Consider the following 17467-nt stretch of genomic DNA (forward strand, 5'->3'; position numbering starts at 1 on the left):
CAATGACACCATCTTATGTTCCCTTCAAAACCATACAATTTTTGTTCAAAACATTTTTCTCTAAAATGCTTAGTTTTTGAAAGAAAAAGGATGGTCTAGAACCCTGTATATATATTTATTTTTAAAATAAACATACTGGTAGAGAGCAATTTTACTGATAGAGAATATTTTTGATGCGTAAATAATGTGAATATATATATATATATATATATATATATATATATATATATGATATATATATATTTATTTATTTATTTTTAAAATAAACATACTGGTAGAAAGCAATTTTACTGATAGAGTATTTTTTATGCATAAATAATGTGAATATCAACAGTGAAAGCATAGATGATCGTTCTAATTATGATTGATGCAATAATTCCATTAATTAGTGCGCCGTTAAATGGCTTTTAGATGTAACCCTTACCTGTAACCCTCCACAAGCTCGATTGATTGGTACAAATCGATGATACTTGCAACCGTTACGCATCAGGCTAATTAATTGGCTTACTATTCGCTAGGGTTGATGCACTACCATCGTAGAATTATATTGCTCATCGCTTCTTCTAGTGGCAAGTAATTTTTTTCTATGGAAAACGGCAGGCGTACATATTAAAAGAATAGAAAATGCGCGCGCGCAAACGATTTGCAAAGTTGCCATAGCGATAGCGTACTGCCAAACAAAACCGCGTAACTTCAACGTTGACATTATCCGTTACGATCGAAAGTTCCCGGTAAGGTCGATCGATCGCTTAATAAAAACAGGAAGAACGGCCAGTGAATGTAACTTGCTGTACACTACATAACAGTTATAAATAGAACAGCAGAAAATGTATATATCGAAGTGTACATTTTTTTTCTGTATTCAATTAATAACGTAATCGGCAATTGTTCCAAAAAATATTAAAAATTTGTAAGCATACTGCGTTCGATATATTTTTTAAAATTCATTTTCCGTACAATTCTTTCAATTTAAAACAAATTTCATGGATATATTTAACCGTAAATATCATATATTAGTTATAATCTACATAACAAACTTTTTTTCAAGAGCTGAAAGTTTTCATAATTCACTATATGTATTTTATTCGATTTCGTTTCGCGAGTCTCTGTTCCAGGCCAGATCAATGAAACTTCAGGGTCTCATAGAAAATTGAATTTGGTAAAAAAAGTTTCAAACATAGATCCGGAAATGCTTCGTTAAAAAATATTGTTAATAAACTCTCTGCAAATAATTAGTTATGATCAAAATTTAATAAGAACATTTTTATATTTGCATTTGCAATGTTTGCAAATGTAGTGTTTACACAAAGACCATCAAAGCTGTTTGAGCTTGTTTTTTTTTAAATGCTTTATCAAAATTAAATAAAATTAATATAATTTAATTTATTATTTAATTACCCATCACATTTATTTCGTTACTTTTCTCAAATAAACGAAGAATTTTGAGGTTATTTTTAAAAATCATTAAAAAAAATATGATTTGTCAAAGTTTATTAGCTAATTTTTTAACAAAGAATGTTTCCGAAAATATGTTTACAGGTTAGACTAGATTTATAAGAACTTTTTTGTTCCAAATTTAATTTCCTAAGAGACTCTAAAGTTCCATTGACTTAATCTGGAACACCCTGTATATAATATGAAACAAAAAATATATTAAAATTGTCCTTTCTTGTCTAACCTTCATTGTCCAATTCTAATTAAATTTTTCAAAATTGTGACGTAACAAAGTAATTTAGAAGCCACCCATGCAGCACAGAACGTTGCAGCAATATTGCGGCAACGTTGCTATGTTGCTGCAATGTTGCTGAAACGTTCTGTGCTGTACGAGCAGAATCGTATTTATCAAAAACAAAAACAAAATATAAGACGTGACTATTTTTGTTCTTATTTTCGAAGAAAAAATTGTTTTTTGTTGTGAACTGTATATTATATCAGCGAGATAAATTATTTCTTAACAAGATATAAAAATAACTCCTGTGCATGCAATTGATAATCAATTTTTGCTCGTCAAAGATTTCACAGTTATACTCAGCGATTTCGTTTCGTGGCTGAGCAATTATGTCGGGTATTATATTGACCATTAAAATGGGTTCCTTAATTTTCCGGCGCGAAAGTGGTGATTTCGGTGGAACGCGGCCGGCGCTTTTACGACGTCCCGTTAACGACGTATTCCCGTAATTTTCACGGTTTTGTTTGCACCCATTCCATTCGTCTCAATAAATTTCTTTCGTTAACGCCGTCATCTGGAATAGGGGCGGTCTTCGACCTCGTTTTTTCGAACGAACGCGATACGCCATGACGATATAATTCTAATTAACCTTAGAGGTGCGCTCTCACGTTCGCGAGATGAATGGGAAGATCCTGTATAACGCTGTCGTTGCGTGCCAATTCGATATAACGCGCATACGCAGACGCTGCTAATTGCCTCGGTTTAGTTCCGGAGCAATTTGCGGCAGACACGACGTTCTATTGACCGACATGAAAGAAGCCAGGGGACTCAATCAGGCAATACATGAACGCATAATCAACTGTATTCTCAGCAACCGGATGTAACCAGCTGACGGTACACTTTCATAGTCGATAGTAATTCAAATTGAATTACAAATAAATTTATTAAAAAACAATTTAATGATGCTAGATAAAAAGATGTGTATGCAATGACCTGTTATTCAAATTTAAAATAATATAATATTAATTGAATATATAAAACCAAATTTCAATGATTCGACACATATGCTATCATGTGTCAGCATCGTCAGATAATAGAAATGCTGAGAGAAAATTATACGCTTCTGAAAGGTAGTTTCAAATACTTCTTCTTTTTATCTTATACGTGTCCCAAATTTTTATTCGTGTGTATGATTTTGGTAGAAGAGAAACGCTGTTAAACTCACGCACGCGAAAATTACATTCGATGCGCATGATATAGGCTATCCGCTGTCGATAACGCCGTGGAATGGCTCGAAAGGGCGAAGCTGGTTCTTCATTCGCTTGGCTGTTATCGCAGCGAGCGTCGGGCGTGTCTGTGGTGCGATTATCGATTAGCCCCGGCAAATCCACTGAGATGGAAAATGAAATAGCCGCTCGCGCCCGGCTCATCGGCGGCGTCAGGGAAACGCGTGATCTATCAAGCCTATCGGTGTTGCGTTCATTCCATTGCATATACACACGTCGGATCGCGCGAAACTGCTGGTAATGTGTTTTAATAATGAGAACATAATGTGTGTGCAAAATGCGCGTCGGGCGCGCTGATACGTACACTCATAATCGAACATCCGGATCGGTGTAGTACGTTTTATTGGGATTATTAACGCGAATAAACGCGCGCGCGCGCGCACACAAAGGCGCGCGAGCGCGCGGGCGAACGGAAAACGTTGGCCGCTCGTTTCGCGTCCGGTCAATACAACCGCCATATCGGAAAATCCGATACTTTTGTTTACGGCATGCTTGAAATATTAAATGAACACCGAGAGAAACGCGCAATAATTATCATCGCGCGACACTAAAGCGCTTGTAACGTTCGAGCGCGCATACGTTTATTTAAATTATCCTCTTATAGCGCGCGCGAATAATAATGCTGAGAACTTGGCACAGCCGGCGTAGCCTGCCAATATTATCCGCGTGCGTGAATATCAAATTTCGAGCTCGTCGAAAATGATCGAGCAATTAGGATCGAAAAATTATCGCTGCCCGCCTGGGATTAACGAGCGTTTCGACATTGATACGTTTCGATATTGCATTAATCGCTCGCGTGATCCGCGCTAAACAAAAAGATAAAATCCTATATATTACTATGTGCTCTCTGATATTGTCTCTCGACGTGCGCTTCTATCAGCGCACTTCAATTTTTTTTTTTTTTTTTTCTTGTACGATTTTACGCGACGAATAATTATAAAACGCCGCTCGCGAAAATTATCGAACGCAATGTTGCCGAGAGAAATGATTTGATTTCACGAAAGAAGAAATATATGATTCCTTTACGTGCCATCTTACCTTCCCTCGACGTTTCAGACGCGAACTCGGCCAACGAAGTCAAAGTCACTTGCGTCAAAAGTAGCAAAAGGATGTTCGAACGTCCGTCGTTCGAGAAAACCACCCCCTCCATCCTCCACCCCCCCCCCACCTTTTCCCGATACCCGATGCCATCGCGATAGGTGAAAGATCAAAGCTTCAGACTGCGAATATGTGTGTTGGGAGGTGCGTATTGCGACAGGAGCGTCGCTTTATACCATTCCAAACCGTTCCGCCCGTTGTGTCACTCGAGAAGTAGCAAAGATGTTACCAGTTCCAACGAGTTGCAAGGAGTTACGCGAACTGCTCCGTGTTAGTTCCCGTTCGTTTTCTCGCGATACGCCGTCAGGGGAATCGGTTGTTACGTGACGCCTGATTCCTATGCTTGAATCGTGCGGGCGGCGTTATGCCTAAACTAAAAATAGCAAGGGATTTACGGATTATTTAATATTATAATCTTCTTCATCTCTTTTCCTAACCTCTCTAATCTATAATCTAGTACAATTTTTCTGCAAATCAGGAAGTCTTATAAAATCTTTATATGTATATACAAGAGTATGTAAATATAAAAGGTTTGAACCCTTAGAATCATTTTTGGGGCGCAACTGGAAATTCATCTATTTACCCTCTTCTCCCCCTCCCATATGTGTATAAAGTTTCATCAAAATCAGAATTCTCGGATTCACGAGCTTTTCTTTTAGTCTTTGATTCTCTAGTGCCAAAACAGCTCATTTGCGGATACGGGTTTATTGGCAAAATTGACTTGCTTTGGTATCCTTTATAACCACTTGAAGTTTGCCGATGTAATTTTGGATACACTCTGAACACTTTATATATATAAAATATATAAATTAACGTTATATAAATGTTATATAAATAACATTTATGTATATAAATGAATGGAATATTATTAAAATTAAAGTCTACGTTTATTATACGAGAGACGCTAGAGTTTCGTTCTATTTATCATTTCCAAAAGTTCATTTGATCTTCTCGCATCTTGTGGAGATGGAGTGAGCTGTATACGGATCAACGGTCATAATTGGAGAATTACCCTTCGACATGAAAATGCAAACGTCATAGTTAGTTCGACGAGATATTACTTTGAGAAACTCGAGCTCTTGGAAATAATTTTCGACCGGTAAGGAAACTTTACGGACTCGCGAAAGTTATTTCATACTACTTTGATGCAGCGCGCCACTCTCCCGCTCGGCGATGCCCCCTAGCAGGGGCTATACAAAGACACTTGAGTTTCAGAAGTTGGTAGATTACAACAAACTTCTCCCGCAATATGTAACTTATAGAATTTACAGATACCTCGACGGAAACGGTCGAGAACCATTAACCGTCGGCCGACATGTTTCTTACATCTGGATGTACACTTGTTACATATATAAGCCTAATTAAGGCTAATATCAAGTTTCTAACGCTGCTCATATCAGCAATTTTCTCTTTACGATGTCCTCGCGGTTTAAACTTACATAAAATGTTAACATCTTTTGTAATAGCGAAGAAGGAACGGCTTGATTAGACGGCTATTATGCATTATACGTTTCTTAATATACAGGGTGTTCCTAACCAACTGTAGACCTTTCAAAAGGAAGAATTAATAAATTTTATCAAAATATAAATAAATTTTATCAGATAGATAAATTTTATCAAAAATCGTAAAAATTTTGACTAAATCGGATACGCTCTATTATATGGTGGTATTTTCAACTTTCGGTTCAACTGACCGGAAATGTGTTATCTAGACAAAAAGTCGAATTTTTTCAATGGAATATGGTACTTTTTATTGCAGATTCAGATTTCTCGGTAAAAAATAAAAAATTTTTGTCCCAAACTTTTTTTCCTAAAATGTCTCTATCTTGAAATGATTTTTAAAGAATAATGTACGAACAGGATGTAGCTAGGAAATGTGTTATCCAAATCTGAAGTCTGAAATCTGAAATTTGAAATCTGAAGTCAAATTTTTGAGTGAAACGTGGCATTTTTTGCAAAATCGGATCACACATAAACATAAATACATAAACAATTTTATTTACATAAATAAATAAACAATTTTAATAAATTTGTTATTATTTTAATAACATGGTTATAAAATGATAAATTGTAGTAACTTGATTAATCAACTTTATATAATATAAGAGATTAAACATTTATTAATAATGCTAAAATAATCTCGAAAGTGTGATGAAAAAATAAACTTTAACTGTATTTTTAGGCGATTTAGCGTGTGTCATTTCAAAGTTGATAAAAGCATTTTTGAAAAAAATATTTGGGGTTTTTAAAAGGAAAAGATTTTTTTATTTTTTGGCGGGAAATCTGAATAATCTGCAATAAAAAGTACCATGTTCCATATAAAAAATTCGACTTTCGATCTGAATAGTCCATTTCCGGTCGGTATCGAAAGTTGAAAACATCACCACAATAGAGCGACCCGATCTAGCCATCAAAATTTTTGCAATTTTTCATAAAAGATCTGTATGAGTGCTTATAGACACTCTGTATAGCTTATTGTAGTGTACTGTAGTTATTGCACTGTAGTTTACAATATACTATATAATTATTAAATAATTATACTAATAAATTAAGTTTATTAAACATTTTAAATTACAAATAATTAAATCAGTTATATTTTGTAAAAAGTTTTGAAATTGCTTATTTATTTCTTAGAAATGAAAAAATTAATTCAAATAGCGATAAATGAATTAACTGTAAGAAAGATAAATTTTTACGTACAAGAAAAAATAGATTACAAGACAGATCATTATTATTTTCTGCTAATATTAATCGAAATAATAACGGAAAAATATTCAATATTTGCTGCCCAGATGCTTTTGGATAAAACAACTAAGGAGTCATTCAAACTACTGATAACAATAAGAGAGAGATGCACGCTACTTACTTAAATGTGAAAATTTGAAAAGGCATTTTATATAATATAATTATCTAGATTATTAATAAGAATTTTAATACATTATCACAAAAATTGTTTAAATTTAATTTTGTTCAAACATGGTTTTTGTTTCATCTTTACAATCTATCTGCTCATTAAAGGTGATGGACTCAACCTTTTTTCTTATTTCTCTCCCCTTCTCATATTGATAAAAGCTTCATATCACAAAATAAATAAAATGCATTAGATTGTTGTTCTGAGAATATTTAAAATGTCTTACGATTCTAAAAAGACGCTTATTTCTATCTTCTTTGTAAAAGAAAAATAGCTTATTTCCCTCAGATTTTACCATATATCCAAAAGTTTTTCAAAAAAATTATTACATATTGTTCGAAAATTATGAATAATTTTAAAAAGTCAAAGTAATTTCGTCTATTTATATAACTAGATTATCATATATTATAAATAAGATTTTTAATGGTCTAAGTTTGGAAAAAATTACTTCAAATTTATCTCCAAATTTAGCCTTGCACTTGCTAGGGCCAAAGCTTTATTTGTATTAATATATTATTTATATTAAGGCTTAATTTCTCTCTTTATTCGCGCTTGTTTTTCCTTGATAATTCTAGAGCTGGATAATCCTTAGCAACGTATGTGCAGCGAAAATTGGTCATCTTTCAAGACGCGGATGAATATTAAACACACGGCGAAACAATGGCGTCTGCTAACTCCTCGTAACGACGCGTGTAGTGGAAATGCGTGTACGCAAATGGACAAGTACAAAATACACGGCCGAGCATAAACGAGCTATCCCGCCGGAAGCTACGGTGCACTGATCTAAAAGCCGAATAAGCACCCGCCGGCTAATGAAACAGCTAATCATACGTGCACCGTTGGTAGTATCATGTTTTATTACGTGTATATGTATATGTATATGCGCGCACATATCGCGGTGTCTTTGAGAGATATTACGCGTAGCATAATAGAAATCGGGCTTTTTATTAAACGCCATCCGATATTTCGCTCGTTAAGACGCGTCTCGCATCCGAATCGCATTATTTTTCCAAGTCGGTGCTTAAGGATGTACGTGTCATATGTGTCAAGGCATTGACACAAAAACACGAAAATTTCGCAGACTTCTGCTATTTTTTTCTGAATATCTGCAAAACCTAAACATAATTTTCTTAACGGTTTGGAAATTATTTAACTTCAAAGTTAGTATTGATTGATTCTTATGGAAAGACACGTATTGCAGCATTTATTGACGAATTTGACAAGAAAAAAATATTGCCAACGAAATAAAAATTTTCACACGTATTAAGAAAACTCTAATAAATATTTTATGCAAAACTTGATTGAGATCCACTTACTCATTTAAAAATTATTTACTAAAAATTGTAGAAAAGTTAGTATTATCTCGCTCTCTCTCTCTGTTTTCTGCAAATTACTTGTTTTTTTTTTTGTTTTTTGCAGTTAATTTCAGAGAATATTCACGATTAAAAGTTTTTGTCATAAATTAAGAAAAATACTAACTACAACTATTTTCTTTTATGAAGTTAAAAACCTTATTTAAAAACATTATTTTGTGATACTTTAATTCTTTTTATAATCCAAATTTATTTATTTGATTTTTTACAACATAAACAATATAAACGTAAGGAATAATATATTTTTCTTTAATTTTGACTTTTTTATTGCTACTTACTATTATAGAGCCAAAACATCCTTATTCACGGACGTATTACTACCGCTTGCGACATACAGTGTGTCAAAACTCTGGATATATTCAAATATCCCGTAAACGTTGTATTTCAGAGAAAAATATTTCAGACAAAAGTTGTAAGGCTTAAAAAGATGCATTTAATGACAGTATTAATTTGACTATAAGTGGCATTGCCAAAGTCAGATCAAGGGCAACTTAAAATTTTTAAATAGAAACCCCCATTTTTTATTATATATTCTTGTAGCTTATCTCGAGAGCTTTTCAAAACATTCTAATAAAGTATTTTTTCATTAAGTATTTTTTGAGTTATTTTATATCTTAATCTGACATATTTTATAGTATAAAATATAAAATATCTCGAAAAATATTTAGTTTTTGATAATTGTAATACTTCAACTTATTACTATCGTAATACTTTTATGTACAGAATAATAAGATGAATCAAATAGTATACAGAAAATAATTGTTTTAAAAAAAAGGTATGCAATTATTTGCAATGTATTTTTTATAACAATTTATTTTTTCTTTACTTAATAAAAAAAATACTTTATTAGAATGTTTTTGAAAAGCTCTCGAGATAAGCTACAAGAATATGCAATAAAAAATTAGAATTTTTATTTAAAAATTTTAAGTTGACCTTGACCTTACTTTGGCAATGCCAAATAGGGTCAAATTAATACTGTCATTAAATGCATTTTTTTAGGCCTTACAACTTTTGTCTGAAATATTTTTCTCCGAAATGCAACGTTTACGAGATATTTGAGTGTATCCAGACTTTTAACACACCCTGTATATATCGCATCCGCGATTTTCTTACAATACACGTTTGGAGGAAGTTGCGTGCGGAAAGTGCGAGCGCGCGAACAAAGTTTGCATAATATACAATAACGTGCGTCATTATAATAGAAGCGTACGCGCGCTTTTATTATAACGTGTCGTATATATTGAAAGAGAAAGAGAGAGAGAGAGAGAAAGAGAGAGATTATTGTATGCGCTTTCTCGTCCGCGCGTAATTAGCATAGAACGCACGGTCCCGGACACGATCTTATCGCATTTGCCGAGTCGCGCTTATCGGCATCGCGAACGATTGCCAACGTAAGCAGCGCCAGGACACACACACACACACAAGTCACGTGTAATATGTAATTCCTGGACCGTTCCAGGGTGAACTGCGAAAGCGTTATTGAAATGCGACTGATTACGCGATGGAATATTCACGATTTCGCAGCTGTGTACATTTCTGTCGCGCGCCACGTACATGCACACATGCCCACATGTCGGATATTTCAACGGAATTTGTACGCGGCGCAGCCGTTTGGTTTCCCCTCTTAATCAAACAGCAGATACAACGCCGTCAGAGATCTCCTCTCCCGCCGCTGTTCGAATATTCCTCGTGTACTCGCCTCGTAAAGTCGTTATCGAAACGGCCCCCTCCACTCTTCTCTCTCCGCCCACGCCTCGGCATACGCGCCAATTAGAGATTTAAAAAATCGAGTTTTCTAAAAATGGGGGTAGAAAGTAAGTAAAAAATTTTATTTTTGGGGGAAAAGCTGTTTTTTTTGGTAATCTTGAAAGATAGAGTCAGTTTTTTTCGAACAAAAGATGGTATGGGAATTTAATTTTGTTTAATGAGTCGATAATTAATTTCAATAAATGTGATTACTACTTTGCATTTGTTTAATTAATTGAGTTTAAATATATAAAACAGATTAATTTTGATTTTTATAATTCAATGGTATTTTTTAATGTTCTTTAATTTTAAAATTTTATAAAAGTTAGAAGAAAACTTTTTTAAGCATAATTAAATTATTGTTATTTTTGTTATTTTATGAGCCAGAAGTGAGAATAACTAACATGAAATCTGATACCTAATTTTAGTAAATTTGCTTATTTTTCAAAACCGTGCATTAAAAATGAATAAATAAACAAAATTAAATTCTTGCTATAAATTTTTGAAAATGGACGTTCTGAGTAATTAATAGGGTAAAAAAATTCATTTTTGGGAAAGAAAAAACACAGTTTTCTTTTTCCGAGTTTTTTACCCAAAGTTTCATTACCCTTTTAATCTCTAGCGCTATATAAGACACCTCAAGACACAATTTTTGTCTTGAGGCGCCCGGCCGATTGGTCGTGGCGCGTCGAAGACACGCGTGCTCGCAATCCACTGGAGTAAATTCTGCTGATCCTGGTTGAATTCTCTCTTTCTTTCTCTCTTTCCTATTTCTTCGCGACACACGAATGAGCCCACGCGCGCTGAGCAAATCCGAGGCCGAAAAGGAAAGAGGCCAAAGTAAACGTGGGAGAAAACAAGGGGGATAAAACTTTGCCTCCTTCTCACTCTCTCTCTCTCTCTCTCTCTCTCTCTCTCTTTTTTTGATTCCCTCCATTTCTCTTCTCTCTCTATTGTGGAGCGGGACGCCGAAGCTCGTCTTATCTATGTAACCATTCGGCACAGTATCCTACTTTACTCTTCCGCGTATACGAAGCCGCCTCCCCTTCCCCCACCCACGCCCGTTTTGACAGCGCGGGAAAACGAATCTCCGGGTGGGAAATCCTCGGCGTTTCGTCATAGTCACCCAATGCGCCCGGGCGTGTGTGCAATGCACGCGCGGGATAAAATATGCTCGACTAAACCACCCACGCTTACGAACATTATCCGTGCGCGCGCGGGTGTTACTAGAATATTTACGATATTTCGGGATTGCGGAGTATCGGTTTCTTTGGTGCGCCAAATATCCGGGGTTAACGTCAAATACTTTTAGGGGAAATATTGACGAGCGAAACACATTTTGATTTTTTTTTTTTTGAAGTTTTAAAGGAATTATCGCGGGACGGGTAGAGGCTGATACTGATAGTATTCGCGAGTAAACGATATTTTATGCAGTCTGCGATTTAATTCATTTTATATTAAGCGAATAAAAAATATCGATATTTTCCATGAAATTTTTAGCGTCGGTGAAGAGCGACATTTCAGATTTTGTTTCGAACAGCATCCATGCATTTTGGGGCGATTTGGCTTCTAAATATTTATATCTCGTCATTTTATATAATTCGATATTGTCACGCGTTACTCTCCTTAGGGAAAAGAAATATCGCACGAATATATTTATAATATTTTGCGCGGGGAATGATTAGAGAGGGAGGGGAGAGAGGGGAGAGAGGAGGGAGAGAGGAGGAGGGGAGAGAGGAGGAGGGGAGAGGGAGGGGAGAGAGAGAGGGGAGAGAGGGGGAGGGGAGAGAGAGGAGAGGGAGAGGGGAGGGGGAGAGGGAGAGGAGAGAGGGGGAGGGAGAGAGGGAGGGAGAAAATGGAGGGAGAGGGGGAGGAGCGAGAGAGAGAGGGAAGAGAAACATGGCGCCTATAATCTAAAGCATCCGGAGAGGTACTTGCCTGCAGACACGAAAGCCGGAAGTGGATATTGCCTGCGCCCTCGTTCGCCGCGCTTACTAAATTAGTACCGTCTCCATCTCCCCCGAGCTCTCCGCGCGACCTGTTCCTTATCTGTAACCACCATGCCGCCACCACGGACCGGTATCCAGTATATCATCCGACCGGCACCCTCCATGGACTTTGTGCTCGCTTCCTCTTCCTCCTGCTCCTTCTGCTTCGCCCCTCCCCCTCCCTCCCCTCAACACCCCTTTGCCGCTGCCTTTCACTCACGCATACCACCGGTGTGCATACAACCAGCTACGAATTCGATTGCGACGTACTAATGCCCTGGTTAGGCAGGTCTGCTCGAAACATATGCCTCGGTATTAATTTCCCTATAGTATCTGCCAATATGCGCGTTTTGACAAGCGTATTCGAACATTGTAGGTAACGGCGCAAATACATATTAACTTTTCCAGCGAACTGTGTGTTTCTCCTTTATTTATTTAGCGATAATTGGCAAAGTATCCTGGAACATTGCATGTCCTTCATAAATTTTACAGCTAATTGTAGCAAATGATTTTTGTTTGACGAAAATATCGGGGGAATAGCAATTTTCTTTATCGCGCTTTTTTCATGTTTCATGTTTCATTTTTAATAATACATTGTTATACTTAATGTTATCGTAACATATTTATCAGAGCAAGAATGGCGAAACGTAGTTCTGATAAATTTTAATAATTAATTAATGATTCTCTTGGAAAAATGAAAACTCTTCTCTCTCAAAAAATAAAAATAATAATTAATACATTATTAATAATAATATATTAATATCTATAAGTGTAAAAAGTATTTTTTACAAATAGATTAATTGAATTAATTGAATCTTTCTTTTTATGTAAAATATAAACGAATAATTCGTGAAATGAATTAAAGAAAATAAAGATAAAAAAATATGTATATGAGATATTTTTTTTTCCCAAACTTAACACGCAGAATTTTAAAACATTATAAAGATCTTACAGTAGCTAATGAATATATGAGTGTATTTAGTATGATTATGTATGAGTATGCTTAACATTTTATGTGCAAGTAAGAGCACATCGGAGTGCAACATGTAAAATACTGCATGAAGGATGTCATAAAGGAAAACTGCAAAAAACAATTTTTATGACGATATACAATCGTTAATAAGATCCTTATAAAAGTTTACCATCGTTAAATCTCAGCGTCAATCTCAAAGTACACAAGATAAGCTAGCTTTTTCAAATAATCAGAGTATTACAAGCGCACTGAAGTTGTTTCTCATGTTGTCTGTATCTGCTTATATTTTTAGATATATACACAATGTATCGAAAACAGCATAATTATTTTTTATTAGAAATTTTTCATAAGAATAGTTGGAGAGGGAGAGAGAGAGAGAGAGAGAGAGAGAGAGTCATTATTATAGATTAATTGTAAATCACCATTCAAATAATTGTTAAATAATTGCATTTTTCTAATTTTATTCAAAAATATAAGTGTCAGTTAAAAATATAATAATTTTCCTAATATATATATACACAGTTGAAAAATTTATGTTATATTTAATAGATATTACATGTCTCAAAAATTTGTTTTGCACAGATTTTTGTGTTACTTTAACATAATATGGATATGTTAAATGGTGACACTAATACTATGTTAATACTTTAACACAAATAAATGCAAATTTTCAAATAATTTGAAACAAATTTTGCGTAAAATTAACATATTTTTAATGATTAACTTTGAAAAATGTTATTAACAATCTGTAGTCACTGTCATTCTTATTATATAGAATAAAAATCAATATTTCTTTTCTGCAAATTTTAACAGCTGAATTCTGTCATTAATAATACGGAACATATCTATTGTGTAAAATTAAAAACAGATGCACATTTGTTATTTTTACACATTTTCCAGTTGTTTTAATAATTTAACACTCGAGTTTAATTAACGTAATATGTTACACAGTAATATGTTACATTAACATATAAATGTGTTAAATATTTAACACAAATATTTTAACCAGCTTTTTTTTTTTTGACAAGAAAATACAAATTTTCCAATTGTGTATGTGTGATTTTCCAGCAAAAGATTAATGCAGTTTTAGAAACATATGGATTTTATAAAAAGAGAATTAAGTTATAGTATTTCTTTCTTCTTCTCTCTCTCTCTCGTACGTCATTGCACTGTGATTTCAACTGGACGATTTTTTCATTTCTTTAAATCTTTATCTCAAGATTTTTTTTAAACAATAGAGAAATATGTATTCAAATGACGCATTATGAATACGTCTCTGCGATCGGGAGCAAAATCTGGGAAAAGAACATTTCATATCCGGCTTGAGGAAGATTGCGCGCAACGTTACCATTCGTATGTAGACGCGAGTTGACGTATGCGTCGATGCGAAGCCAAAGAAATGTCATTGTAAAAATGTGGAGAACTGCAACGAATAAGAAAGGAACGCGGGGAGGATGAAAGAAAAACTCAGGGGAGGCCGCGCACATAACATCGAGGATATCGGGCCGAAAGCAGCGAACGTGACAGTTAATAGAAACGTTCAAACGACACAATGACGTTTCGCCGCACGTGGGACCGCGCTGCGCATCCGACATCAGTGGTCGTCAAGTGTTGAAATAGCCCAGATCGAACGCGAAACGCGAGTAGTCGCAACGAGCGCTGAAGGATACTGGCTTAGTGAAACGCCCATCCCCATGAAGTTAGCCCTCCACTTTTTTATTTTAAATATTTTTTTAGTTCTTCCAGGCTCTTCTACGTTTGTTCTACATTGTTCCAGAATTATGAATCCAAAAAGCGTCCTAGGTTTCTTAAAAAAGTCTATCTCTCGCCCGATTCTGAGAAGAGCGAGGATCCAGCACGCGTTACGCGCGCGTCCTTTGTCTGGACTTTATTTTTGACTTTCTTTCTCTTGTAAAAAGATTTTTTACATTTGTTACTCTCTATCCAATTGTTGGCCGGAATTATCTGATCATATCCTACATCAAAAGGGACTATTTAAAAATAAGGAACAAGAGCGAAGGAACTTTGCGCACTTGATTTCTGGTTAATAAAACCTTTATACGAGACATAAAGCGATACAGTGATGTATACATCGCGGAATATAAAGTACAATCGAGGCGAGAGAGGCGGGAGGATAGTTGAGAGAAAGCCACTACGTGTTGCGGTGGCGAGAGACACGGTCCGGAGCTATATGGATGGAGGTGGCCGGGGCCTCAGAAACATACAGTGGCGAGAAAGAGAGAGAGAGAGAGAGAGAGAGAGAGAGAGAGAGAGAGAGAGAGAGACAGATGCTATCCTCTCTTCGTACACACGCGCGTGTAGGGTGTACGCGTAAAGAGCGACGCGTGTTGTCCTCATGGTCACGCGTGTGCGAGATACGTAATAGGTTGAGGAGAGTAAAGGGGCGCAGTCGCGAAGCCGGAGCCACCCTCGTGACCCCCGCCAAGCAGCGCCGGCGTCGACGGCGGCGTCGGCGTCGGCGTCGTCAACTCTCGTCCGTCCGGAGTGCCGAGGAGGCAGCGAGTTCGACTCGTGTCGGGTTACGGGTCGGCCGCACGCACGGTACGTCGATCGTTCACCCTCGCGATCGGGGGGGGGGGCTGTTTTCGCCCGCTTGAGACGCAGTAGCCGCGGGAGCGCGCGCGATTTTCCCTCATCAGTCGGCGACCTAAGTACCTTTCGCGCCTATCACCGTGATAAGGATCTCGGAGCGACGCGCGAATTGCCGTGAAGCGATTCTAATGTGATTTATCTCGTCGCGAGTGACAGTGGAGGATGATCCGTGTGAGAGAGGAACTTGAGGACTCTGTCTGAGGGAAACGCGATACATAAAGAGCCGCCGTGCCTGCGTGCTGAAAGCTGTGATTTATAGGCCGCGGGAAGGGAAGAAGAAGAAAGTGAAAGGTATAGGTGTACGGCTGTGTGTGCGTGTACATTCTACGGTATGACTAGTCACGAGTGAGGCTACCGAAACACGACATCCATTCTCGCGGAATCACACGAACGCCGTAAGTGCTGATTACCTTTCGCTCTCAAAGTCTTTATGCAGCGGCTGGGGTCTTTATTACCTCGGTAAACGCGCCGGCCTCGAGAGAAGAGTTACGAGTCTGTGTATAATTGCTCGAGTTGGAGACTTATCCGTTTGCCGAGGGACGGATAATTTTATCAGCTGAAAACCTTCCCGGCATCTCACTCATTTTCGTACAAATTATCCTAATTCTCATTCGCACAATAATCAACTCGCCTCGCCATATAATCGAGAAAGATACTTGTAGATTTGAAGATGGTAATCGAGCGGTAAATTGTCAGGGATGATATATTCTCAATAGTTTTCAGATATGAAATTTGTCATGCTGAAATAAGAAATTCTACCCCCTTTTTTTTACGACAGTACAAAGTTTCAAAAATATTTTCATTTTTGTAAAAAAACGAAATATCGCGTTTGACATTTAGCTGATACTTAATGTCAACTTTTTAATTCAAACTTCGGGCAGTTTGGATGTTGATTGTAATCGAATTTTAAATTACAAACCAAGTTATAGACCAGGAACAATTGGTTGCTGTTATTCGCATAGTTGGTGTAAACACTATATCAGAATTCCGATATTTTATAGAAAAAAAATTTAATCTTGCAATATTATAAAACGTCTATTTATAATTCTGTCTTCTTTCTCTCTTCCTTCTCGAGTATCACATTTTACAGCTGAGATTAAAACAGAGGAATTAAGAACTTCTTCAATCCAATGATTAAAATATTTTATAAATAAAAATCGTCTCTCTTTCTCTTTATCAGAAATCAAAATGAGCCTTGTGAAAATGGTTCTCTACTTTCTCGGTATTTTACATTTGTTTATACATTTTCACTATCTAAATACAGAAAAAAAAATGATGATCTTAATCATTTATTAGATTTAGTAAACATAAGAAAGCAACAAAGGAATTTTCGCTCTGATTCACAAAAGTATAAGTTTGATAATTTTCTGACTTTTCCGTCTCGAATATCACGGAATGTTAAAATTGCTATTTGTTGCAATTGAGTTTAAGCTTCTCTAGTCTTAATTCATTTGCTTTCCTCGAACGCTGCATTCAATTTATACTGCTCTTCAGTGGAATCACAGAATTCTGCAGAAAAACTTAATTTAGAACTCTAAATTCTATATTTCGCAGAAATATAAAGTATTTATACAGGGTGTCCCAGAATTAGACCAACGAACTTCAAGCGGTTATAAAGGACACCAAACAAGCCAATTTTGTCAATAAATTGTCTGTGTCTGTAAATAAGCTGTTTTAGAAAATCGAAGACTATCAAAAGCAAAAATCTTTGAAAAAAATTATTTTTTAAAATTGTTATTGTCGTGTTTAAATAGAGGTGTATTTATCATGAAGCTTTAGTATAAAACATTTTTTAATATGCTGAAAAATT

At 35.9% G+C, this 17467-nt stretch overlaps 2 protein-coding genes across 4 annotated transcripts in view; one reads left to right on the plus strand and one right to left on the minus strand.

The window, feature by feature from the left end:
• The window catches only part of LOC126857163 (glutathione S-transferase D1-like), a 155754-nt gene that overhangs the window by 4345 nt on the left and 133942 nt on the right, over window positions 1-17467 (minus strand). The window contains exon 1 of one of the 2 annotated variants that reach the window (XM_050606355.1): window positions 425-634. The gene's annotated coding sequence lies outside the window, so the exon portion shown is untranslated. Of the gene's footprint in view, window positions 1-424; window positions 635-17467 lie in introns of those variants that run through there. The other variant, XM_050606354.1, reaches the window with a different exon arrangement.
• The window catches only part of LOC126857139 (acid sphingomyelinase-like phosphodiesterase 3a), a 61155-nt gene continuing 59234 nt past the window's right edge, over window positions 15547-17467 (plus strand). Inside the window, exon 1 of one of the 2 annotated variants that reach the window (XM_050606305.1) lies at window positions 15547-15948. The gene's annotated coding sequence lies outside the window, so the exon portion shown is untranslated. Of the gene's footprint in view, window positions 16053-17467 lie in introns of both variants that reach the window. The other variant, XM_050606304.1, reaches the window with a different exon arrangement.

Source organism: Cataglyphis hispanica, chromosome 20 (genome assembly GCF_021464435.1).
Source record: "Cataglyphis hispanica isolate Lineage 1 chromosome 20, ULB_Chis1_1.0, whole genome shotgun sequence".
Classification (NCBI taxonomy): domain Eukaryota; kingdom Metazoa; phylum Arthropoda; class Insecta; order Hymenoptera; family Formicidae; genus Cataglyphis; species Cataglyphis hispanica.